At 38.0% G+C, this 27634-nt stretch overlaps 1 pseudogene; it reads left to right on the forward strand.

Annotated features, from left to right (window-relative positions):
* The first annotated feature begins 620 nt into the window (after window positions 1–620).
* Window positions 621–27634, forward strand: part of LOC113312317 — a 32625-nt pseudogene continuing 5611 nt past the window's right edge.

The raw sequence follows: 27634 nt of genomic DNA on the forward strand, positions 1-27634 counted from the left end.
GTGATAGTTGTCAACCCCTATCCAAGTTCAGAAGTTTCTAAAGACGACTACTTGAAATTGATAAGAGAAGCTCATCATTGGAAAGAAACCGATGAATTGATCCAGGAGCCAATGGACAGAAATGACTATATTGGTTTAACATTATTTTCAAGCCCAATATTACTATGCAACCGCAAAGTTTGGGACGGGTGGATTTCCCAGCTTTAGGTAGGATGCCACTTGGCGATGAATTTCTTCCTTCCCAACCTCCACCAGAGACGGGCGACGCATTTGCATATCCTTCTCAAGCGGGTTCATTGTCAACTATGCCAAAATTTTCTTTGGATGTACAGACTATATCCACCACATCTGGAGAGATTGTTACTTATCCAATTATTTCCAGTGCACTTGATCGGACTTATCCATACTGAGAGGGGGGGGGGGGGGGGGGGTCAATGCTACAGTATCGGAACCAGTTGAACTATTATCATGCTCTATTACATGGATTTCAGAGATTCCACTTGGGTGAGTTGCAAAAACTAAGGAAAGCATGATCTTTGACATGAGTCAGTGATTTGTCGGTCATGATGGTTCAGGTAGTAGTAGAGGCATGAGTCCCAGTGTTAGAGGAATGAGTCACAATGGCAGAGGTATGAGTCCCAGTGGTAGAGGCATGAATCCCATTCGATCAAGTCAGCGAAGTCGTGGAAGTGAAAGAAGTTTGAGACTTCGTTCTATGTAGGAGGTACTAGAAAGTTCTACTCCAAACCAGGTATTAGATACTCAAGTAGTACGTGAAGGTGATGAAAACGTTGGCATGGATACAACTCATGCACGTCTATTTAGGCAAATGCCAATTGACATAATGACTCCTGGTGGTGGTGTGAACATGGAAGCAATTAGGCAATCGACTATGTATACCCCAATTGCCTCAAGCTCATCAGCATTTCAGCAAACTCCACCAGCATATCAACAACACGCATTTCAAGATTTGTATCATGTTCCCCTGCGCCCTGGATCCATTAATTATCAAGGTTATGGTGATTCTGATGAGACTCAACCACCAAGTGAGTCTCAAACCGGCTCGCTAACTGATATGTTGAACAACAATTTTGATCCAGAAAATGCGGGCAATTGGGTCTTTGGTCATGAAGGAAATGAGTAGTTTATGGACGTAATTTAGTTTAAATATTTAAAATGTAATCTTTATATTTTAATTAATGGAAACTATCTTTTATATTAATATTCAAATAGAAACTAGTTTTACATTTCATTAAAAATTAACCTTAACTGCATAACATAATATTTAAAAATTGAATCCATACACGTGAACCTTGTAGAGTTCATAAAATTCGTCGTGTCTAAACTATCTTCTTGTCTTCAGCAAATTTGGTATGAGCTCTAATTTTTAGTTCTTCAGTTGACAACCCAGGATTATCCCCTTTTATCATCCACATAATTTCCTGATACTTTCTCACATCATTATTGATGAAACAATAACGATTTTGAAGACATTCATTTGTTCTGCTTGAATTTACGTGACTTGACGTCATAAACCTTTGAAACACAATGTCCCATAAGTTAAAAGTCTCTAAATTGAAATCTCTATCACTTTCAACTGAAATCCAACATCGAATTAGAGAAATATCTTCTTCTCGAGTGAAATCCACTTCGGTTATGCGAGCACTAGGCATAGTGAAATGAATTCGAATTTGAGATGGTGTGAGTTGAATTGGGTATTTATATGGGAGGATATTAGACGTTGGTTGAGGAACTGATGAGCGATGATCAGAACGGTGAGCAACATATTGACTAGCATTGGTGTTGGAATGACCAACGAGCGATATCTTGACAATATAGCGATGGACACTCTATCGCTTGCTGGAAAGTCTGTCGTGTATGCCTATGTGTGATATCTGACATATAGGCATATACGTTTGGCACTTTGGCATACCCATAGTGGGTGCATATATGGCAAAATCTGATGTTTTCCATGTGCATAAGAATAGGCCCTACGTATCCTAATTGAATACCCATGGAGTTTTAGGATTGTTAAATATCCATGTAAGTCATAATCCGATACACCCTTGTTGGATTTTTAACTTTGGGTTGTATTTAATTCAATTATGGGTTGTATTTATCAGTTGCATTTGAAAGAGTCAGTAACTATGTGTTTTTCCATAAAAAGTCAATGTTCAAAGTTTCTCCATAGCCTCATTAGCTTGGTTACATATATATGAGTCGTTTCCCGATTAAATTATTTTAAGCTGGGAGGAGATGATTAAATCAGTTCGACATCGGCGTCAACAAATTTCTCTTTCTAGCTTCGAGTTTGACGTCCAAGTTTGTCTAGATTCTCCAATTTTCTCTTCTTTTGATCGATTCTAGGTTCTTCTTTTGTGGCGGGATATTTCATTTAAGCGGTGCTTTCTTTCTTCAAATCGTCTGTGAATCCGACTAGCTTGCACTGCATACAGAGGTATGGATTATATTTCGTCAAATTGTATGATATTTTATTTTTATTTTTTTTAACTTTAATATTCTTTAGAGGAAAATTTCTCCGGATTTTTTTTTTTGTTTAGTAATGAATTAGACACTTTCAAATGGAAAGAAAATGACGAAATATATGTGAAAGTGAAATTCCAGAGAACTTTGGAAAATTGTGGGACAACAAATGGAGAAATTTTTTGATGGGGGAGAAATCCGAAGGGGGCATGGGGGAAAAATGATATATTGACACTTGTCTTTGATATTAATTCATTCCCACGAATTCTATTGTGGTGTTGTCTAAAGTCATTATAGGATATCAATGGAATCCTATCCACAATACGAAATGGGATACAGTGGTTCAACTAGTATTGAAATTGTTGATATTAGTTCACCCGATGTATATAACTTGTTAACTAATGGTAACAACTACAATACGTATACCAGTATGAATCAACAGATTGGAGAGGAAATAGATGAAGATATTGTTTGGGAAAAAATTGGTATCTAACCTAAAGCTCTGATACCAATTGTTGGGGTTCAGAGCCATCTATGTGTTGATCTTGCGGAAACATATTAGCTTGATCTCTCAGATTGCTCCATGAACCTTACTACGATCTAGGATAAGAAGAAGAGAAAGAGAACCACATAGATGCAAGCCATAAACAAAGCAACAAGAATTAAAGTACTCACAGATTTAACATGGTTCAACAACATACACAATGTGTGTATTTGTCTACATCCACCAAACGGCTACGACCTCTTTATTCATTATAGAATCACCACTGAGAATTACACAACTGACTCACTATATCAATCCATCGACTCACTACAACGTGACCTAACACAAGAACTCTCACAAGCACCCTATAAGATCCAAAGTAGTGTCTTCACCCATACGAGATAATGTTTACCACATTATCTACCACCACAAGATGATCTTCTCTGCACACCCTGATATAGATTATCATGGACGCCTTTAGCTCAACACCAATAATCTAATCCAGCACCATCAAGATGGTCTTCTCCTCAACAATATGTCTTACCAACATCTCCATATGAATACTCCATAACGACATATCTTCCAACATCGATAAGTATCCCATAAGCACCATAATGGTGTACTCCTTCCACCATTAGGTCTCTCACATAACCACCTCAATAGGTGGGATGAATCCCTCACATCTCTACGAGATTTACATTGAGGATTCCATGACTAAAACACTTAGCCTAGACCTCCTTATATAGTAGTCACAAACTTGGTTCCCAAGTCTTGGCCTCCTTGGATTAGGAAACCGACTCATACTAGGAAACCATGGTCAATTTAGGTATCCTATCTTAATATGGTAATTAACTCAAACTAATAATTTAACCTAAACTAGGAAACCACTGTTTCCCTACAATTCTCCACCTCGGATCATGCATTTATGCATGAGACGATCAACTTTTTATCCCTTCATCTTTTGAACATCGATTGCACCATCAATGGTTGCCTACATATCTTCAACAGGAATAAAACCGAAAATCTAGTTCACCCAAATTGTTCCGTAGAACCTCCACCAGAAGAGAGCAAACCAAACTTGAACGTCACCAACTCATACTTAACAATCCAACCTACTGGTGATTGTACAAATCTCCACCACGGTGAAAAATCTGACTATCTCTACAAATCAACATCATATGATCATCTGTTATGCAACATCTTGAGAAACACCTTACTCCTTTATGTTCATAACTCCACATTGATTGGCATCATTCTAGGTGTATTGCATGCCAACTCAATCATACCATACACGATCATTGTTCATATGCTTCCGTCGAACTTAGTTACAGTCATTATGCGCCCTTGAGCCTTCGCCACCTCCGAACTTGCTCCATACTACGAACACAACTCCGTCTTGGATTTCCTTGCTCCACCTGAGTCAATGTTCCGCTCTTCTAAGCCACTAACTCCAAGTTACGCACCACATCCATTAGGATTGACATCCATAACTACTCGATAAGCAAATGAAACTACCACAATAGTCTTCATGCGTCTGCCTAAGTATTACCTTAGCAGAACCATAATCTTCATCTTCGTCTCTAAACTCCAGCCGAGTCAATTGCTTACTTAAACAACTGATCACATACTTGCTCTTTTCCATGAGCATGTCCTCCAAAGCGAGTTAACGATAAACCTTGTGTTAGTTTGTCATAAACCAACCTTCATGTTAGCTCCCAAGAAACTAACCATCTTGTATGTACCAAAGCATATTGAGCATGACTCTAATTGCGCATCAAATACAACCAATCGATGGATCATTGCCACTGCGTGCCAATCTCGAGCTCATCTCTTATGAATCTTGCTTTACGAGCCTATCTCCGATTGGATCATGATTCTACGACCATATTTCCCCAATTGAGTTTTAGTGATCCTTCAAAAAGCTCATCATATCTTCAACTAATGCATACATACCAAACACGTGTATAGCTTCACAGAGACTTTGACAGCTGACACACCAATCACCTTCACCACTTCAGCAACCTGAATGGGATTTGATAACAATGTCCTTTTTACGGGATTTAACATATTTGTCAAGATAGTCTTTTATCAATTTCTTAGCAAGCATGTAGTTTTGACTTCACGACAGTCAAACCACAACATAGTAAGACTAGGATAGCACTGTGACTAACGTCGAAGAATTCATTGTTACCGTTGTAACAATACATAAAGTCACACATTCTTCCTTGTGCATATTCCTTTACCAATCTTGCTCCAAAACGTACACCAACGTTTGAAATATGATAATCCGTCCTTCACACAAAGACCCAATCACACACATCCATAATCTGAAACCTTTGGTAACTTCCTCAAGCTCCAAGCAATTCAAGACGATGTTGTGTTTATCTTCTCAAACAATGTAGAGAAAATAACTTGACGGAAACTATAACGTTGCTGAACCAAATTTCTCAATAGAAATTTCTACCTTTATCTCTACAGGATCTGTCACTATTGAAATCGATTTCAATAACTGTAGCACATGAGAAAACCACCAAATATTACCATTGCTATAATGTAGCTCTCTCCAACATAAAGTCTCACACTGGTCATTATAAAATCAAATAGCCAACGAATAATAAAGGTTGACGGAAAAACACGCAGAAATTATAGCCCTCTCAAATTCATGCACCGTATTTTCTCCTAAGTAATATGCGCTAGCTCGTAGCCATACCACCATACACATTGTAGTATTGTATCTTTATTCTTTAAACTCTTGAAGTGTCCAAGCGATACCTTTTTAATTCCTCACAACGGGTCTTCACAAAAGTAGGAACGTATCCGCAACACAAATAAACCAACATGTTTCTTACAAAGGTATTGCACTTGAACCAGCTCCGATCGACTTCAAATGGTGTAAACCAAACAAAATCTTCGACTAAAAGTCATCGACAAGAATCAAAAGGTCACAAACTATCTATCTTCTCCATCGGAAACAGTACGAGAGAAACTCCAGAAAACATTGTTCTACCCGACACAATGCCATACTCAACACAGACAAACAAACCCTACAAACTGTGTCGACAAACTGCTTCTTATACAATAATAAGAAACTATAGCTCCACCACAACCAATATCACATCTTCATCCAGCGATCACTGTCCTTCAACTTATTTGTAGCCGCATGCTTCAAATACTAAGACTGAGAATCAAACTCTTCACTTCTGGAACATATCAAATCCTGGCCAACGATCAATACTTCCAAAATGAAACCTACTAAGAGATTTCCCAAATCCTTATTGTAACAAACAACTAAGGCAGAACGAATATGAATTCATCTTCACATTCTTCAACTTAATGTTAAAGAAAATCAGCAACATGATCTAATTGATGACGATTGATAACCAAACTATTGTTTCCCATGGTATGGACCAATAATGAGACTTTGATATGCTTATATTTCATATTTACTTCCACAAACATACAAACCAATATTTGTATCTCAACTACGATACTCTTTCCTTCTTGTGTCTTTCCAAGCAAACACCGATTAATTGAAAACCAAATCTACGTAGGTCTTTCAAACAGTTCACAAGAATATAGTACGAAGTATAGAGAATAAATAAACTTACTTGAAGCCATGCATAGGGTTTATGCTCCAATAAGTATCAATGCCAAATCTCCAATGTAGAGCACCATAAACATCAAGACTATACATCTTGACCACATCGAATGCAGATCACCTGATATAAATCTCATTCCTTCAAAAGTATGCTTTACTTTGCTTTGTTCTCAAAACTGATGAAATCAAATCCTACACATACTTGATAACATCAAATTATGCATCTTCGGAAGGTGTAACATCAAATCCTTACATACTTGATGAAACCAAATCCTTCGTCTTCAAATTTTTCTTGCAAATCGAGAAAACCCAAAACTTCTCCCTTCAAATCTTCTATCCAACCTAAAGCTCTGATACCAATTGTTTGGGAAAAAATTGGTATCTAACCTAAAGCTCTGATACCAATTGTTGGGGTTCAGAGCCATCTATGTGTTGATCTTGCGGAAACATATTAGCTTGATCTCTCAGATTGCTCCATGAACCTTACTACGATCTAGGATAAGAAGAAGAGAAAGAGAACCACATAGATGCAAGCCATAAACAAAGCAACAAGAATTAAAGTACTCACAGACTTAACGTGGTTCAACAACATACACAATGTGTGTATTTGTCTACATCCACCAAACGGCTACGACCTCTTTATTCATTATAGAATCACCACTGAGAATTACACAACTGACTCACTATATCAATCCATCGACTCACTACAACGTGACCTAACACAAGAACTCTCACAAGCACCCTATAAGATCCAAAGTAGTGTCTTCACCCATACGAGATAATGTTTACCACATTATCTACCACCACAAGATGATCTTCTCTGCACACCCTGATATAGATTATCATGGACGCCTTTAGCTCAACACCAATAATCTAATCCAGCACCATCAAGATGGTCTTCTCCTCAACAATATGTCTTACCAACATCTCCATATGAATACTCCATAACGACATATCTTCCAACATCGATAAGTATCCCATAAGCACCATAATGGTGTACTCCTTCCACCATTAGGTCTCTCACATAACCACCTCAATAGGTGGGATGAATCCCTCACATCTCTACGAGATTTACATTGAGGATTCCATGACTAAAACACTTAGCCTAGACCTCCTTATATAGTAGTCACAAACTTGGTTCCCAAGTCTTGGCCTCCTTGGATTAGGAAACCGACTCATACTAGGAAACCATGGTCAATTTAGGTATCCTATCTTAATATGGTAATTAACTCAAACTAATAATTTAACCTAAACTAGGAAACCACTGTTTCCCTACAATTCTCCACCTCGGATCATGCATTTATGCATGAGACGATCAACTTTTTATCCCTTCATCTTTTGAACATCGATTGCACCATCAATGGTTGCCTACATATCTTCAACAGGAATAAAACCGAAAATCTAGTTCACCCAAATTGTTCCGTAGAACCTCCACCAGAAGAGAGCAAACCAAACTTGAACGTCACCAACTCATACTTAACAATCCAACCTACTGGTGATTGTACAAATCTCCACCACGGTGAAAAATCTGACTATCTCTACAAATCAACATCATATGATCATCTGTTATGCAACATCTTGAGAAACACCTTACTCCTTTATGTTCATAACTCCACATTGATTGGCATCATTCTAGGTGTATTGCATGCCAACTCAATCATACCATACACGATCATTGTTCATATGCTTCCGTCGAACTTAGTTACAGTCATTATGCGCCCTTGAGCCTTCGCCACCTCCGAACTTGCTCCATACTACGAACACAACTCCGTCTTGGATTTCCTTGATCCACCTGAGTCAATGTTCCGCTCTTCTAAGCCACTAACTCCAAGTTACGCACCACATCCATTAGGGTTGACATCCATAACTACTCGATAAGCAAATGAAACTACCACAATAGTCTTCATGCGTCTGCCTAAGTATTACCTTAGCAGAACCATAATCTTCATCTTCGTCTCTAAACTCCAGCCGAGTCAATTGCTTACTTAAACAACTGATCACATACTTGCTCTTTTCCATGAGCATGTCCTCCAAAGCGAGTTAACGATAAACCTTGTGTTAGTTTGTCATAAACCAACCTTCATGTTAGCTCCCAAGAAACTAACCATCTTGTATGTACCAAAGCATATTGAGCATGACTCTAATTGCGCATCAAATACAACCAATCGATGGATCATTGCCACTGCGTGCCAATCTCGAGCTCATCTCTTATGAATCTTGCTTTACGAGCCTATCTCCGATTGGATCATGATTCTACGACCATATTTCCCCAATTGAGTTTTAGTGATCCTTCAAAAAGCTCATCATATCTTCAACTAATGCATACATACCAAACACGTGTATAGCTTCACAGAGACTTTGACAGCTGACACACCAATCACCTTCACCACTTCAGCAACCTGAATGGGATTTGATAACAATGTCCTTTTTACGGGATTTAACATATTTGTCAAGATAGTCTTTTATCAATTTCTTAGCAAGCATGTAGTTTTGACTTCACGACAGTCAAACCACAACATAGTAAGACTAGGATAGCACTGTGACTAACGTCGAAGAATTCATTGTTACCGTTGTAACAATACATAAAGTCACACATTCTTCCTTGTGCATATTCCTTTACCAATCTTGCTCCAAAACGTACACCAACGTTTGAAATATGATAATCCGTCCTTCACACAAAGACCCAATCACACACAGCCATAATCTGAAACCTTTGGTAACTTCCTCAAGCTCCAAGCAATTCAAGACGATGTTGTGTTTATCTTCTCAAACAATGTAGAGAAAATAACTTGACGGAAACTATAACGTTGCTGAACCAAATTTCTCAATAGAAATTTCTACCTTTATCTCTACAGGATCTGTCACTATTGAAATCGATTTCAATAACTGTAGCACATGAGAAAACCACCAAATATTACCATTGCTATAATGTAGCTCTCTCCAACATAAAGTCTCACACTGGTCATTATAAAATCAAATAGCCAACGAATAATAAAGGTTGACGGAAAAACACGCAGAAATTATAGCCCTCTCAAATTCATGCACCGTATTTTCTCCTAAGTAATATGCGCTAGCTCGTAGCCATACCACCATACACATTGTAGTATTGTATCTTTATTCTTTAAACTCTTGAAGTGTCCAAGCGATACCTTTTTAATTCCTCACAACGGGTCTTCACAAAAGTAGGAACGTATCCGCAACACAAATAAACCAACATGTTTCTTACAAAGGTATTGCACTTGAACCAGCTCCGATCGACTTCAAATGGTGTAAACCAAACAAAATCTTCGACTAAAAGTCATCGACAAGAATCAAAAGGTCACAAACTATCTATCTTCTCCATCGGAAACAGTACGAGAGAAACTCCAGAAAACATTGTTCTACCCGACACAATGCCATACTCAACACAGACAAACAAACCCTACAAACTGTGTCGACAAACTGCTTCTTATACAATAATAAGAAACTATAGCTCCACCACAACCAATATCACATCTTCATCCAGCGATCACTGTCCTTCAACTTATTTGTAGCCGCATGCTTCAAATACTAAGACTGAGAATCAAACTCTTCACTTCTGGAACATATCAAATCCTGGCCAACGATCAATACTTCCAAAATGAAACCTACTAAGAGATTTCCCAAATCCTTATTGTAACAAACAACTAAGGCAGAACGAATATGAATTCATCTTCACATTCTTCAACTTAATGTTAAAGAAAATCAGCAACATGATCTAATTGATGACGATTGATAACCAAACTATTGTTTCCCATGGTATGGACCAATAATGAGACTTTGATATGCTTATATTTCATCTTTACTTCCACAAACATACAAATCAATATTTGTATCTCAACTACGATACTCTTTCCTTCTTGTGTCTTTCCAAGCAAACACCGATTAATTGAAAACCAAATCTACGTAGGTCTTTCAAACAGTTCACAAGAATATAGTACGAAGTATAGAGAATAAATAAACTTACTTGAAGCCATGCATAGGGTTTATGCTCCAATAAGTATCAATGCCAAATCTCCAATGTAGAGCACCATAAACATCAAGACTATACATCTTGACCACATCGAATGCAGATCACCTGATATAAATCTCATTCCTTCAAAAGTATGCTTTACTTTGCTTTGTTCTCAAAACTGATGAAATCAAATCCTACACATACTTGATAACATCAAATTATGCATCTTCGGAAGGTGTAACATCAAATCCTTACATACTTGATGAAACCAAATCCTTCGTCTTCAAATTTTTCTTGCAAATCGAGAAAACCCAAAACTTCTCCCTTCAAATCTTCTATCCAACCTAAAGCTCTGATACCAATTGTTTGGGAAAAAATTGGTATCTAACCTAAAGCTCTGATACCAATTGTTGGGGTTCAGAGCCATCTATGTGTTGATCTTGCGGAAACATATTAGCTTGATCTCTCAGATTGCTCCATGAACCTTACTACGATCTAGGATAAGAAGAAGAGAAAGAGAACCACATAGATGCAAGCCATAAACAAAGCAACAAGAATTAAAGTACTCACAGACTTAACGTGGTTCAACAACATACACAATGTGTGTATTTGTCTACATCCACCAAACGGCTACGACCTCTTTATTCATTATAGAATCACCACTGAGAATTACACAACTGACTCACTATATCAATCCATCGACTCACTACAACGTGACCTAACACAAGAACTCTCACAAGCACCCTATAAGATCCAAAGTAGTGTCTTCACCCATACGAGATAATGTTTACCACATTATCTACCACCACAAGATGATCTTCTCTGCACACCCTGATATAGATTATCATGGACGCCTTTAGCTCAACACCAATAATCTAATCCAGCACCATCAAGATGGTCTTCTCCTCAACAATATGTCTTACCAACATCTCCATATGAATACTCCATAACGACATATCTTCCAACATCGATAAGTATCCCATAAGCACCATAATGGTGTACTCCTTCCACCATTAGGTCTCTCACATAACCACCTCAATAGGTGGGATGAATCCCTCACATCTCTACGAGATTTACATTGAGGATTCCATGACTAAAACACTTAGCCTAGACCTCCTTATATAGTAGTCACAAACTTGGTTCCCAAGTCTTGGCCTCCTTGGATTAGGAAACCGACTCATACTAGGAAACCATGGTCAATTTAGGTATCCTATCTTAATATGGTAATTAACTCAAACTAATAATTTAACCTAAACTAGGAAACCACTGTTTCCCTACAATTCTCCACCTCGGATCATGCATTTATGCATGAGACGATCAACTTTTTATCCCTTCATCTTTTGAACATCGATTGCACCATCAATGGTTGCCTACATATCTTCAACAGGAATAAAACCGAAAATCTAGTTCACCCAAATTGTTCCGTAGAACCTCCACCAGAAGAGAGCAAACCAAACTTGAACGTCACCAACTCATACTTAACAATCCAACCTACTGGTGATTGTACAAATCTCCACCACGGTGAAAAATCTGACTATCTCTACAAATCAACATCATATGATCATCTGTTATGCAACATCTTGAGAAACACCTTACTCCTTTATGTTCATAACTCCACATTGATTGGCATCATTCTAGGTGTATTGCATGCCAACTCAATCATACCATACACGATCATTGTTCATATGCTTCCGTCGAACTTAGTTACAGTCATTATGCGCCCTTGAGCCTTCGCCACCTCCGAACTTGCTCCATACTACGAACACAACTCCGTCTTGGATTTCCTTGATCCACCTGAGTCAATGTTCCGCTCTTCTAAGCCACTAACTCCAAGTTACGCACCACATCCATTAGGGTTGACATCCATAACTACTCGATAAGCAAATGAAACTACCACAATAGTCTTCATGCGTCTGCCTAAGTATTACCTTAGCAGAACCATAATCTTCATCTTCGTCTCTAAACTCCAGCCGAGTCAATTGCTTACTTAAACAACTGATCACATACTTGCTCTTTTCCATGAGCATGTCCTCCAAAGCGAGTTAACGATAAACCTTGTGTTAGTTTGTCATAAACAAACCTTCATGTTAGCTCCCAAGAAACTAACCATCTTGTATGTACCAAAGCATATTGAGCATGACTCTAATTGCGCACCAAATACAACCAATCGATGGATCATTGCCACTGCGTGCCAATCTCGAGCTCATCTCTTATGAATCTTGCTTTACGAGCCTATCTCCGATTGGATCATGATTCTACGACCATATTTCCCCAATTGAGTTTTAGTGATCCTTCAAAAAGCTCATCATATCTTCAACTAATGCATACATACCAAACACGTGTATAGCTTCACAGAGACTTTGACAGCTGACACACCAATCACCTTCACCACTTCAGCAACCTGAATGGGATTTGATAACAATGTCCTTTTTACGGGATTTAACATATTTGTCAAGATAGTCTTTTATCAATTTCTTAGCAAGCATGTAGTTTTGACTTCACGACAGTCAAACCACAACATAGTAAGACTAGGATAGCACTGTGACTAACGTCGAAGAATTCATTGTTACCGTTGTAACAATACATAAAGTCACACATTCTTCCTTGTGCATATTCCTTTACCAATCTTGCTCCAAAACGTACACCAACGTTTGAAATATGATAATCCGTCCTTCACACAAAGACCCAATCACACACATCCATAATCTGAAACCTTTGGTAACTTCCTCAAGCTCCAAGCAATTCAAGACGATGTTGTGTTTATCTTCTCAAACAATGTAGAGAAAATAACTTGACGGAAACTATAACGTTGCTGAACCAAATTTCTCAATAGAAATTTCTACCTTTATCTCTACAGGATCTGTCACTATTGAAATCGATTTCAATAACTGTAGCACATGAGAAAACCACCAAATATTACCATTGCTATAATGTAGCTCTCTCCAACATAAAGTCTCACACTGGTCATTATAAAATCAAATAGCCAACGAATAATAAAGGTTGACGGAAAAACACGCAGAAATTATAGCCCTCTCAAATTCATGCACCGTATTTTCTCCTAAGTAATATGCGCTAGCTCGTAGCCATACCACCATACACATTGTAGTATTGTATCTTTATTCTTTAAACTCTTGAAGTGTCCAAGCGATACCTTTTTAATTCCTCACAACGGGTCTTCACAAAAGTAGGAACGTATCCGCAACACAAATAAACCAACATGTTTCTTACAAAGGTATTGCACTTGAACCAGCTCCGATCGACTTCAAATGGTGTAAACCAAACAAAATCTTCGACTAAAAGTCATCGACAAGAATCAAAAGGTCACAAACTATCTATCTTCTCCATCGGAAACAGTACGAGAGAAACTCCAGAAAACATTGTTCTACCCGACACAATGCCATACTCAACACAGACAAACAAACCCTACAAACTGTGTCGACAAACTGCTTCTTATACAATAATAAGAAACTATAGCTCCACCACAACCAATATCACATCTTCATCCAGCGATCACTGTCCTTCAACTTATTTGTAGCCGCATGCTTCAAATACTAAGACTGAGAATCAAACTCTTCACTTCTGGAACATATCAAATCCTGGCCAACGATCAATACTTCCAAAATGAAACCTACTAAGAGATTTCCCAAATCCTTATTGTAACAAACAACTAAGGCAGAACGAATATGAATTCATCTTCACATTCTTCAACTTAATGTTAAAGAAAATCAGCAACATGATCTAATTGATGACGATTGATAACCAAACTATTGTTTCCCATGGTATGGACCAATAATGAGACTTTGATATGCTTATATTTCATATTTACTTCCACAAACATACAAACCAATATTTGTATCTCAACTACGATACTCTTTCCTTCTTGTGTCTTTCCAAGCAAACACCGATTAATTGAAAACCAAATCTACGTAGGTCTTTCAAACAGTTCACAAGAATATAGTACGAAGTATAGAGAATAAATAAACTTACTTGAAGCCATGCATAGGGTTTATGCTCCAATAAGTATCAATGCCAAATCTCCAATGTAGAGCACCATAAACATCAAGACTATACATCTTGACCACATCGAATGCAGATCACCTGATATAAATCTCATTCCTTCAAAAGTATGCTTTACTTTGCTTTGTTCTCAAAACTGATGAAATCAAATCCTACACATACTTGATAACATCAAATTATGCATCTTCGGAAGGTGTAACATCAAATCCTTACATACTTGATGAAACCAAATCCTTCGTCTTCAAATTTTTCTTGCAAATCGAGAAAACCCAAAACTTCTCCCTTCAAATCTTCTATCCAACCTAAAGCTCTGATACCAATTGTTTGGGAAAAAATTGGTATCTAACCTAAAGCTCTGATACCAATTGTTGGGGTTCAGAGCCATCTATGTGTTGATCTTGCGGAAACATATTAGCTTGATCTCTCAGATTGCTCCATGAACCTTACTACGATCTAGGATAAGAAGAAGAGAAAGAGAACCACATAGATGCAAGCCATAAACAAAGCAACAAGAATTAAAGTACTCACAGACTTAACGTGGTTCAACAACATACACAATGTGTGTATTTGTCTACATCCACCAAACGGCTACGACCTCTTTATTCATTATAGAATCACCACTGAGAATTACACAACTGACTCACTATATCAATCCATCGACTCACTACAACGTGACCTAACACAAGAACTCTCACAAGCACCCTATAAGATCCAAAGTAGTGTCTTCACCCATACGAGATAATGTTTACCACATTATCTACCACCACAAGATGATCTTCTCTGCACACCCTGATATAGATTATCATGGACGCCTTTAGCTCAACACCAATAATCTAATCCAGCACCATCAAGATGGTCTTCTCCTCAACAATATGTCTTACCAACATCTCCATATGAATACTCCATAACGACATATCTTCCAACATCGATAAGTATCCCATAAGCACCATAATGGTGTACTCCTTCCACCATTAGGTCTCTCACATAACCACCTCAATAGGTGGGATGAATCCCTCACATCTCTACGAGATTTACATTGAGGATTCCATGACTAAAACACTTAGCCTAGACCTCCTTATATAGTAGTCACAAACTTGGTTCCCAAGTCTTGGCCTCCTTGGATTAGGAAACCGACTCATACTAGGAAACCATGGTCAATTTAGGTATCCTATCTTAATATGGTAATTAACTCAAACTAATAATTTAACCTAAACTAGGAAACCACTGTTTCCCTACAATTCTCCACCTCGGATCATGCATTTATGCATGAGACGATCAACTTTTTATCCCTTCATCTTTTGAACATCGATTGCACCATCAATGGTTGCCTACATATCTTCAACAGGAATAAAACCGAAAATCTAGTTCACCCAAATTGTTCCGTAGAACCTCCACCAGAAGAGAGCAAACCAAACTTGAACGTCACCAACTCATACTTAACAATCCAACCTACTGGTGATTGTACAAATCTCCACCACGGTGAAAAATCTGACTATCTCTACAAATCAACATCATATGATCATCTGTTATGCAACATCTTGAGAAACACCTTACTCCTTTATGTTCATAACTCCACATTGATTGGCATCATTCTAGGTGTATTGCATGCCAACTCAATCATACCATACACGATCATTGTTCATATGCTTCCGTCGAACTTAGTTACAGTCATTATGCGCCCTTGAGCCTTCGCCACCTCCGAACTTGCTCCATACTACGAACACAACTCCGTCTTGGATTTCCTTGATCCACCTGAGTCAATGTTCCGCTCTTCTAAGCCACTAACTCCAAGTTACGCACCACATCCATTAGGGTTGACATCCATAACTACTCGATAAGCAAATGAAACTACCACAATAGTCTTCATGCGTCTGCCTAAGTATTACCTTAGCAGAACCATAATCTTCATCTTCGTCTCTAAACTCCAGCCGAGTCAATTGCTTACTTAAACAACTGATCACATACTTGCTCTTTTCCATGAGCATGTCCTCCAAAGCGAGTTAACGATAAACCTTGTGTTAGTTTGTCATAAACAAACCTTCATGTTAGCTCCCAAGAAACTAACCATCTTGTATGTACCAAAGCATATTGAGCATGACTCTAATTGCGCACCAAATACAACCAATCGATGGATCATTGCCACTGCGTGCCAATCTCGAGCTCATCTCTTATGAATCTTGCTTTACGAGCCTATCTCCGATTGGATCATGATTCTACGACCATATTTCCCCAATTGAGTTTTAGTGATCCTTCAAAAAGCTCATCATATCTTCAACTAATGCATACATACCAAACACGTGTATAGCTTCACAGAGACTTTGACAGCTGACACACCAATCACCTTCACCACTTCAGCAACCTGAATGGGATTTGATAACAATGTCCTTTTTACGGGATTTAACATATTTGTCAAGATAGTCTTTTATCAATTTCTTAGCAAGCATGTAGTTTTGACTTCACGACAGTCAAACCACAACATAGTAAGACTAGGATAGCACTGTGACTAACGTCGAAGAATTCATTGTTACCGTTGTAACAATACATAAAGTCACACATTCTTCCTTGTGCATATTCCTTTACCAATCTTGCTCCAAAACGTACACCAACGTTTGAAATATGATAATCCGTCCTTCACACAAAGACCCAATCACACACATCCATAATCTGAAACCTTTGGTAACTTCCTCAAGCTCCAAGCAATTCAAGACGATGTTGTGTTTATCTTCTCAAACAATGTAGAGAAAATAACTTGACGGAAACTATAACGTTGCTGAACCAAATTTCTCAATAGAAATTTCTACCTTTATCTCTACAGGATCTGTCACTATTGAAATCGATTTCAATAACTGTAGCACATGAGAAAACCACCAAATATTACCATTGCTATAATGTAGCTCTCTCCAACATAAAGTCTCACACTGGTCATTATAAAATCAAATAGCCAACGAATAATAAAGGTTGACGGAAAAACACGCAGAAATTATAGCCCTCTCAAATTCATGCACCGTATTTTCTCCTAAGTAATATGCGCTAGCTCGTAGCCATACCACCATACACATTGTAGTATTGTATCTTTATTCTTTAAACTCTTGAAGTGTCCAAGCGATACCTTTTTAATTCCTCACAACGGGTCTTCACAAAAGTAGGAACGTATCCGCAACACAAATAAACCAACATGTTTCTTACAAAGGTATTGCACTTGAACCAGCTCCGATCGACTTCAAATGGTGTAAACCAAACAAAATCTTCGACTAAAAGTCATCGACAAGAATCAAAAGGTCACAAACTATCTATCTTCTCCATCGGAAACAGTACGAGAGAAACTCCAGAAAACATTGTTCTACCCGACACAATGCCATACTCAACACAGACAAACAAACCCTACAAACTGTGTCGACAAACTGCTTCTTATACAATAATAAGAAACTATAGCTCCACCACAACCAATATCACATCTTCATCCAGCGATCACTGTCCTTCAACTTATTTGTAGCCGCATGCTTCAAATACTAAGACTGAGAATCAAACTCTTCACTTCTGGAACATATCAAATCCTGGCCAACGATCAATACTTCCAAAATGAAACCTACTAAGAGATTTCCCAAATCCTTATTGTAACAAACAACTAAGGCAGAACGAATATGAATTCATCTTCACATTCTTCAACTTAATGTTAAAGAAAATCAGCAACATGATCTAATTGATGACGATTGATAACCAAACTATTGTTTCCCATGGTATGGACCAATAATGAGACTTTGATATGCTTATATTTCATATTTACTTCCACAAACATACAAACCAATATTTGTATCTCAACTACGATACTCTTTCCTTCTTGTGTCTTTCCAAGCAAACACCGATTAATTGAAAACCAAATCTACGTAGGTCTTTCAAACAGTTCACAAGAATATAGTACGAAGTATAGAGAATAAATAAACTTACTTGAAGCCATGCATAGGGTTTATGCTCCAATAAGTATCAATGCCAAATCTCCAATGTAGAGCACCATAAACATCAAGACTATACATCTTGACCACATCGAATGCAGATCACCTGATATAAATCTCATTCCTTCAAAAGTATGCTTTACTTTGCTTTGTTCTCAAAACTGATGAAATCAAATCCTACACATACTTGATAACATCAAATTATGCATCTTCGGAAGGTGTAACATCAAATCCTTACATACTTGATGAAACCAAATCCTTCGTCTTCAAATTTTTCTTGCAAATCGAGAAAACCCAAAACTTCTCCCTTCAAATCTTCTATCCAACCTAAAGCTCTGATACCAATTGTTTGGGAAAAAATTGGTATCTAACCTAAAGCTCTGATACCAATTGTTGGGGTTCAGAGCCATCTATGTGTTGATCTTGCGGAAACATATTAGCTTGATCTCTCAGATTGCTCCATGAACCTTACTACGATCTAGGATAAGAAGAAGAGAAAGAGAACCACATAGATGCAAGCCATAAACAAAGCAACAAGAATTAAAGTACTCACAGACTTAACGTGGTTCAACAACATACACAATGTGTGTATTTGTCTACATCCACCAAACGGCTACGACCTCTTTATTCATTATAGAATCACCACTGAGAATTACACAACTGACTCACTATATCAATCCATCGACTCACTACAACGTGACCTAACACAAGAACTCTCACAAGCACCCTATAAGATCCAAAGTAGTGTCTTCACCCATACGAGATAATGTTTACCACATTATCTACCACCACAAGATGATCTTCTCTGCACACCCTGATATAGATTATCATGGACGCCTTTAGCTCAACACCAATAATCTAATCCAGCACCATCAAGATGGTCTTCTCCTCAACAATATGTCTTACCAACATCTCCATATGAATACTCCATAACGACATATCTTCCAACATCGATAAGTATCCCATAAGCACCATAATGGTGTACTCCTTCCACCATTAGGTCTCTCACATAACCACCTCAATAGGTGGGATGAATCCCTCACATCTCTACGAGATTTACATTGAGGATTCCATGACTAAAACACTTAGCCTAGACCTCCTTATATAGTAGTCACAAACTTGGTTCCCAAGTCTTGGCCTCCTTGGATTAGGAAACCGACTCATACTAGGAAACCATGGTCAATTTAGGTATCCTATCTTAATATGGTAATTAACTCAAACTAATAATTTAACCTAAACTAGGAAACCACTGTTTCCCTACAATTCTCCACCTCGGATCATGCATTTATGCATGAGACGATCAACTTTTTATCCCTTCATCTTTTGAACATCGATTGCACCATCAATGGTTGCCTACATATCTTCAACAGGAATAAAACCGAAAATCTAGTTCACCCAAATTGTTCCGTAGAACCTCCACCAGAAGAGAGCAAACCAAACTTGAACGTCACCAACTCATACTTAACAATCCAACCTACTGGTGATTGTACAAATCTCCACCACGGTGAAAAATCTGACTATCTCTACAAATCAACATCATATGATCATCTGTTATGCAACATCTTGAGAAACACCTTACTCCTTTATGTTCATAACTCCACATTGATTGGCATCATTCTAGGTGTATTGCATGCCAACTCAATCATACCATACACGATCATTGTTCATATGCTTCCGTCGAACTTAGTTACAGTCATTATGCGCCCTTGAGCCTTCGCCACCTCCGAACTTGCTCCATACTACGAACACAACTCCGTCTTGGATTTCCTTGATCCACCTGAGTCAATGTTCCGCTCTTCTAAGCCACTAACTCCAAGTTACGCACCACATCCATTAGGGTTGACATCCATAACTACTCGATAAGCAAATGAAACTACCACAATAGTCTTCATGCGTCTGCCTAAGTATTACCTTAGCAGAACCATAATCTTCATCTTCGTCTCTAAACTCCAGCCGAGTCAATTGCTTACTTAAACAACTGATCACATACTTGCTCTTTTCCATGAGCATGTCCTCCAAAGCGAGTTAACGATAAACCTTGTGTTAGTTTGTCATAAACAAACCTTCATGTTAGCTCCCAAGAAACTAACCATCTTGTATGTACCAAAGCATATTGAGCATGACTCTAATTGCGCACCAAATACAACCAATCGATGGATCATTGCCACTGCGTGCCAATCTCGAGCTCATCTCTTATGAATCTTGCTTTACGAGCCTATCTCCGATTGGATCATGATTCTACGACCATATTTCCCCAATTGAGTTTTAGTGATCCTTCAAAAAGCTCATCATATCTTCAACTAATGCATACATACCAAACACGTGTATAGCTTCACAGAGACTTTGACAGCTGACACACCAATCACCTTCACCACTTCAGCAACCTGAATGGGATTTGATAACAATGTCCTTTTTACGGGATTTAACATATTTGTCAAGATAGTCTTTTATCAATTTCTTAGCAAGCATGTAGTTTTGACTTCACGACAGTCAAACCACAACATAGTAAGACTAGGATAGCACTGTGACTAACGTCGAAGAATTCATTGTTACCGTTGTAACAATACATAAAGTCACACATTCTTCCTTGTGCATATTCCTTTACCAATCTTGCTCCAAAACGTACACCAACGTTTGAAATATGATAATCCGTCCTTCACACAAAGACCCAATCACACACATCCATAATCTGAAACCTTTGGTAACTTCCTCAAGCTCCAAGCAATTCAAGACGATGTTGTGTTTATCTTCTCAAACAATGTAGAGAAAATAACTTGACGGAAACTATAACGTTGCTGAACCAAATTTCTCAATAGAAATTTCTACCTTTATCTCTACAGGATCTGTCACTATTGAAATCGATTTCAATAACTGTAGCACATGAGAAAACCACCAAATATTACCATTGCTATAATGTAGCTCTCTCCAACATAAAGTCTCACACTGGTCATTATAAAATCAAATAGCCAACGAATAATAAAGGTTGACGGAAAAACACGCAGAAATTATAGCCCTCTCAAATTCATGCACCGTATTTTCTCCTAAGTAATATGCGCTAGCTCGTAGCCATACCACCATACACATTGTAGTATTGTATCTTTATTCTTTAAACTCTTGAAGTGTCCAAGCGATACCTTTTTAATTCCTCACAACGGGTCTTCACAAAAGTAGGAACGTATCCGCAACACAAATAAACCAACATGTTTCTTACAAAGGTATTGCACTTGAACCAGCTCCGATCGACTTCAAATGGTGTAAACCAAACAAAATCTTCGACTAAAAGTCATCGACAAGAATCAAAAGGTCACAAACTATCTATCTTCTCCATCGGAAACAGTACGAGAGAAACTCCAGAAAACATTGTTCTACCCGACACAATGCCATACTCAACACAGACAAACAAACCCTACAAACTGTGTCGACAAACTGCTTCTTATACAATAATAAGAAACTATAGCTCCACCACAACCAATATCACATCTTCATCCAGCGATCACTGTCCTTCAACTTATTTGTAGCCGCATGCTTCAAATACTAAGACTGAGAATCAAACTCTTCACTTCTGGAACATATCAAATCCTGGCCAACGATCAATACTTCCAAAATGAAACCTACTAAGAGATTTCCCAAATCCTTATTGTAACAAACAACTAAGGCAGAACGAATATGAATTCATCTTCACATTCTTCAACTTAATGTTAAAGAAAATCAGCAACATGATCTAATTGATGACGATTGATAACCAAACTATTGTTTCCCATGGTATGGACCAATAATGAGACTTTGATATGCTTATATTTCATATTTACTTCCACAAACATACAAACCAATATTTGTATCTCAACTACGATACTCTTTCCTTCTTGTGTCTTTCCAAGCAAACACCGATTAATTGAAAACCAAATCTACGTAGGTCTTTCAAACAGTTCACAAGAATATAGTACGAAGTATAGAGAATAAATAAACTTACTTGAAGCCATGCATAGGGTTTATGCTCCAATAAGTATCAATGCCAAATCTCCAATGTAGAGCACCATAAACATCAAGACTATACATCTTGACCACATCGAATGCAGATCACCTGATATAAATCTCATTCCTTCAAAAGTATGCTTTACTTTGCTTTGTTCTCAAAACTGATGAAATCAAATCCTACACATACTTGATAACATCAAATTATGCATCTTCGGAAGGTGTAACATCAAATCCTTACATACTTGATGAAACCAAATCCTTCGTCTTCAAATTTTTCTTGCAAATCGAGAAAACCCAAAACTTCTCCCTTCAAATCTTCTATCCAACCTAAAGCTCTGATACCAATTGTTTGGGAAAAAATTGGTATCTAACCTAAAGCTCTGATACCAATTGTTGGGGTTCAGAGCCATCTATGTGTTGATCTTGCGGAAACATATTAGCTTGATCTCTCAGATTGCTCCATGAACCTTACTACGATCTAGGATAAGAAGAAGAGAAAGAGAACCACATAGATGCAAGCCATAAACAAAGCAACAAGAATTAAAGTACTCACAGACTTAACGTGGTTCAACAACATACACAATGTGTGTATTTGTCTACATCCACCAAACGGCTACGACCTCTTTATTCATTATAGAATCACCACTGAGAATTACACAACTGACTCACTATATCAATCCATCGACTCACTACAACGTGACCTAACACAAGAACTCTCACAAGCACCCTATAAGATCCAAAGTAGTGTCTTCACCCATACGAGATAATGTTTACCACATTATCTACCACCACAAGATGATCTTCTCTGCACACCCTGATATAGATTATCATGGACGCCTTTAGCTCAACACCAATAATCTAATCCAGCACCATCAAGATGGTCTTCTCCTCAACAATATGTCTTACCAACATCTCCATATGAATACTCCATAACGACATATCTTCCAACATCGATAAGTATCCCATAAGCACCATAATGGTGTACTCCTTCCACCATTAGGTCTCTCACATAACCACCTCAATAGGTGGGATGAATCCCTCACATCTCTACGAGATTTACATTGAGGATTCCATGACTAAAACACTTAGCCTAGACCTCCTTATATAGTAGTCACAAACTTGGTTCCCAAGTCTTGGCCTCCTTGGATTAGGAAACCGACTCATACTAGGAAACCATGGTCAATTTAGGTATCCTATCTTAATATGGTAATTAACTCAAACTAATAATTTAACCTAAACTAGGAAACCACTGTTTCCCTACAATTCTCCACCTCGGATCATGCATTTATGCATGAGACGATCAACTTTTTATCCCTTCATCTTTTGAACATCGATTGCACCATCAATGGTTGCCTACATATCTTCAACAGGAATAAAACCGAAAATCTAGTTCACCCAAATTGTTCCGTAGAACCTCCACCAGAAGAGAGCAAACCAAACTTGAACGTCACCAACTCATACTTAACAATCCAACCTACTGGTGATTGTACAAATCTCCACCACGGTGAAAAATCTGACTATCTCTACAAATCAACATCATATGATCATCTGTTATGCAACATCTTGAGAAACACCTTACTCCTTTATGTTCATAACTCCACATTGATTGGCATCATTCTAGGTGTATTGCATGCCAACTCAATCATACCATACACGATCATTGTTCATATGCTTCCGTCGAACTTAGTTACAGTCATTATGCGCCCTTGAGCCTTCGCCACCTCCGAACTTGCTCCATACTACGAACACAACTCCGTCTTGGATTTCCTTGATCCACCTGAGTCAATGTTCCGCTCTTCTAAGCCACTAACTCCAAGTTACGCACCACATCCATTAGGGTTGACATCCATAACTACTCGATAAGCAAATGAAACTACCACAATAGTCTTCATGCGTCTGCCTAAGTATTACCTTAGCAGAACCATAATCTTCATCTTCGTCTCTAAACTCCAGCCGAGTCAATTGCTTACTTAAACAACTGATCACATACTTGCTCTTTTCCATGAGCATGTCCTCCAAAGCGAGTTAACGATAAACCTTGTGTTAGTTTGTCATAAACCAACCTTCATGTTAGCTCCCAAGAAACTAACCATCTTGTATGTACCAAAGCATATTGAGCATGACTCTAATTGCGCATCAAATACAACCAATCGATGGATCATTGCCACTGCGTGCCAATCTCGAGCTCATCTCTTATGAATCTTGCTTTACGAGCCTATCTCCGATTGGATCATGATTCTACGACCATATTTCCCCAATTGAGTTTTAGTGATCCTTCAAAAAGCTCATCATATCTTCAACTAATGCATACATACCAAACACGTGTATAGCTTCACAGAGACTTTGACAGCTGACACACCAATCACCTTCACCACTTCAGCAACCTGAATGGGATTTGATAACAATGTCCTTTTTACGGGATTTAACATATTTGTCAAGATAGTCTTTTATCAATTTCTTAGCAAGCATGTAGTTTTGACTTCACGACAGTCAAACCACAACATAGTAAGACTAGGATAGCACTGTGACTAACGTCGAAGAATTCATTGTTACCGTTGTAACAATACATAAAGTCACACATTCTTCCTTGTGCATATTCCTTTACCAATCTTGCTCCAAAACGTACACCAACGTTTGAAATATGATAATCCGTCCTTCACACAAAGACCCAATCACACACATCCATAATCTGAAACCTTTGGTAACTTCCTCAAGCTCCAAGCAATTCAAGACGATGTTGTGTTTATCTTCTCAAACAATGTAGAGAAAATAACTTGACGGAAACTATAACGTTGCTGAACCAAATTTCTCAATAGAAATTTCTACCTTTATCTCTACAGGATCTGTCACTATTGAAATCGATTTCAATAACTGTAGCACATGAGAAAACCACCAAATATTACCATTGCTATAATGTAGCTCTCTCCAACATAAAGTCTCACACTGATCATCATAAAATCAAATAGCCAACGAATAATAAAGGTTGACGGAAAAACACGCAGAAATTATAGCCCTCTCAAATTCATGCACCGTATTTTCTCCTAAGTAATATGCGCTAGCTCGTAGCCATACCACCATACACATTGTAGTATTGTATCTTTATTCTTTAAACTCTTGAAGTGTCCAAGCGATACCTTTTTAATTCCTCACAACGGGTCTTCACAAAAGTAGGAACGTATCCGCAACACAAATAAACCAACATGTTTCTTACAAAGGTATTGCACTTGAACCAGCTCCGATCGACTTCAAATGGTGTAAACCAAACATAAATCTTCGACTAAAAGTCATCGACAAGAATCAAAAGGTCACAAACTATCTATCTTCTCCATCGAAAACAGTACGAGAGAAACTCCAGAAAACATTGTTCTACCCGACACATGCCTATCTCACACAGACAAACAAACCCTACAAACTGTGTCGACAAACTGCTTCTTATACAATAATAAGAAACTATAGCTCCACCACAACCAATATCACATCTTCATCCAGCGATCACTGTCCTTCAACTTATTTGTAGCCGCATGCTTCAAATACTAAGACTGAGAATCAAACTCTTCACTTCTGGAACATATCAAATCCTGGCCAACGATCAATACTTCCAAAATGAAACCTACTAAGAGATTTCCCAAATCCTTATTGTAACAAACAACTAAGGCAGAACGAATATGAATTCATCTTCACATTCTTCAACTTAATGTTAAAGAAAATCAGCAACATGATCTAATTGATGACGATTGATAACCAAACTATTGTTTCCCATGGTATGGACCAATAATGAGACTTTGATATGCTTATATTTCATATTTACTTCCACAAACATACAAACCAATATTTGTATCTCAACTACGATACTCTTTCCTTCTTGTGTCTTTCCAAGCAAACACCGATTAATTGAAAACCAAATCTACGTAGGTCTTTCAAACAGTTCACAAGAATATAGTACGAAGTATAGAGAATAAATAAACTTACTTGAAGCCATGCATAGGGTTTATGCTCCAATAAGTATCAATGCCAAATCTCCAATGTAGAGCACCATAAACATCAAGACTATACATCTTGACCACATCGAATGCAGATCACCTGATATAAATCTCATTCCTTCAAAAGTATGCTTTACTTTGCTTTGTTCTCAAAACTGATGAAATCAAATCCTACACATACTTGATAACATCAAATTATGCATCTTCGGAAGGTGTAACATCAAATCCTTACATACTTGATGAAACCAAATCCTTCGTCTTCAAATTTTTCTTGCAAATCGAGAAAACCCAAAACTTTCCCTTCAAATCTTCTATCCAACCTAAAGCTCTGATACCAATTGTTGGGAAAAATTGGTATCTAACCTAAAGCTCTGATACCAATTGTTGGGGTTCAGAGCCATCTATGTGTTGATCTTGCGGAAACATATTAGCTTGATCTCTCAGATTGCTCCATGAACCTTACTACGATCTAGGATAAGAAGAAGAGAAAGAGAACCACATAGATGCAAGCCATAAACAAAGCAACAAGAATAAAGTACTCACAGATTTAACGTGGTTCAACAACATACACAATGTGTGTATTTGTCTACATCCACCAAACGGCTACGACCTCTTTATTCATTATAGAATCACCACTGAGAATTACACAACTGACTCACTATATCAATCCATCGACTCACTACAACGTGACCAACACAAGAACTCTCACAAGCACCCTATAAGATCCAAAGTAGTGTCTTCACCCATACGAGATAATGTTTACCACATTATCTACCACCACAAGATGATCTTCTCTGCACACCCTGATATAGATTACCATGGACGCCTTTAGCTCAACACCAATAATCTAATCCAGCACCATCAAGATGGTCTTCTCCTCAACAATATGTCTTACCAACATCTCCATATGAATACTCCATAACGACATATCTTCCAACATCGATAAGTATCCCATAAGCACCATAATGGTGTACTCCTTCCACCATTAGGTCTCTCACATAACCACCTCAATAGGTGGGATGAATCCCTCACATCTCTACGAGATTTACATTGAGGATTCCATGACTAAAACACTTAGCCTAGACCTCCTTATATAGTAGTCACAAACTTGGTTCCCAAGTCTTGGCCTCCTTGGATTAGGAAACCGACTCATACTAGGAAACCATGGTCAAT

Source organism: Papaver somniferum, chromosome 9, assembly GCF_003573695.1.
Source record: "Papaver somniferum cultivar HN1 chromosome 9, ASM357369v1, whole genome shotgun sequence".
NCBI classification, from domain to species: domain Eukaryota; kingdom Viridiplantae; phylum Streptophyta; class Magnoliopsida; order Ranunculales; family Papaveraceae; genus Papaver; species Papaver somniferum.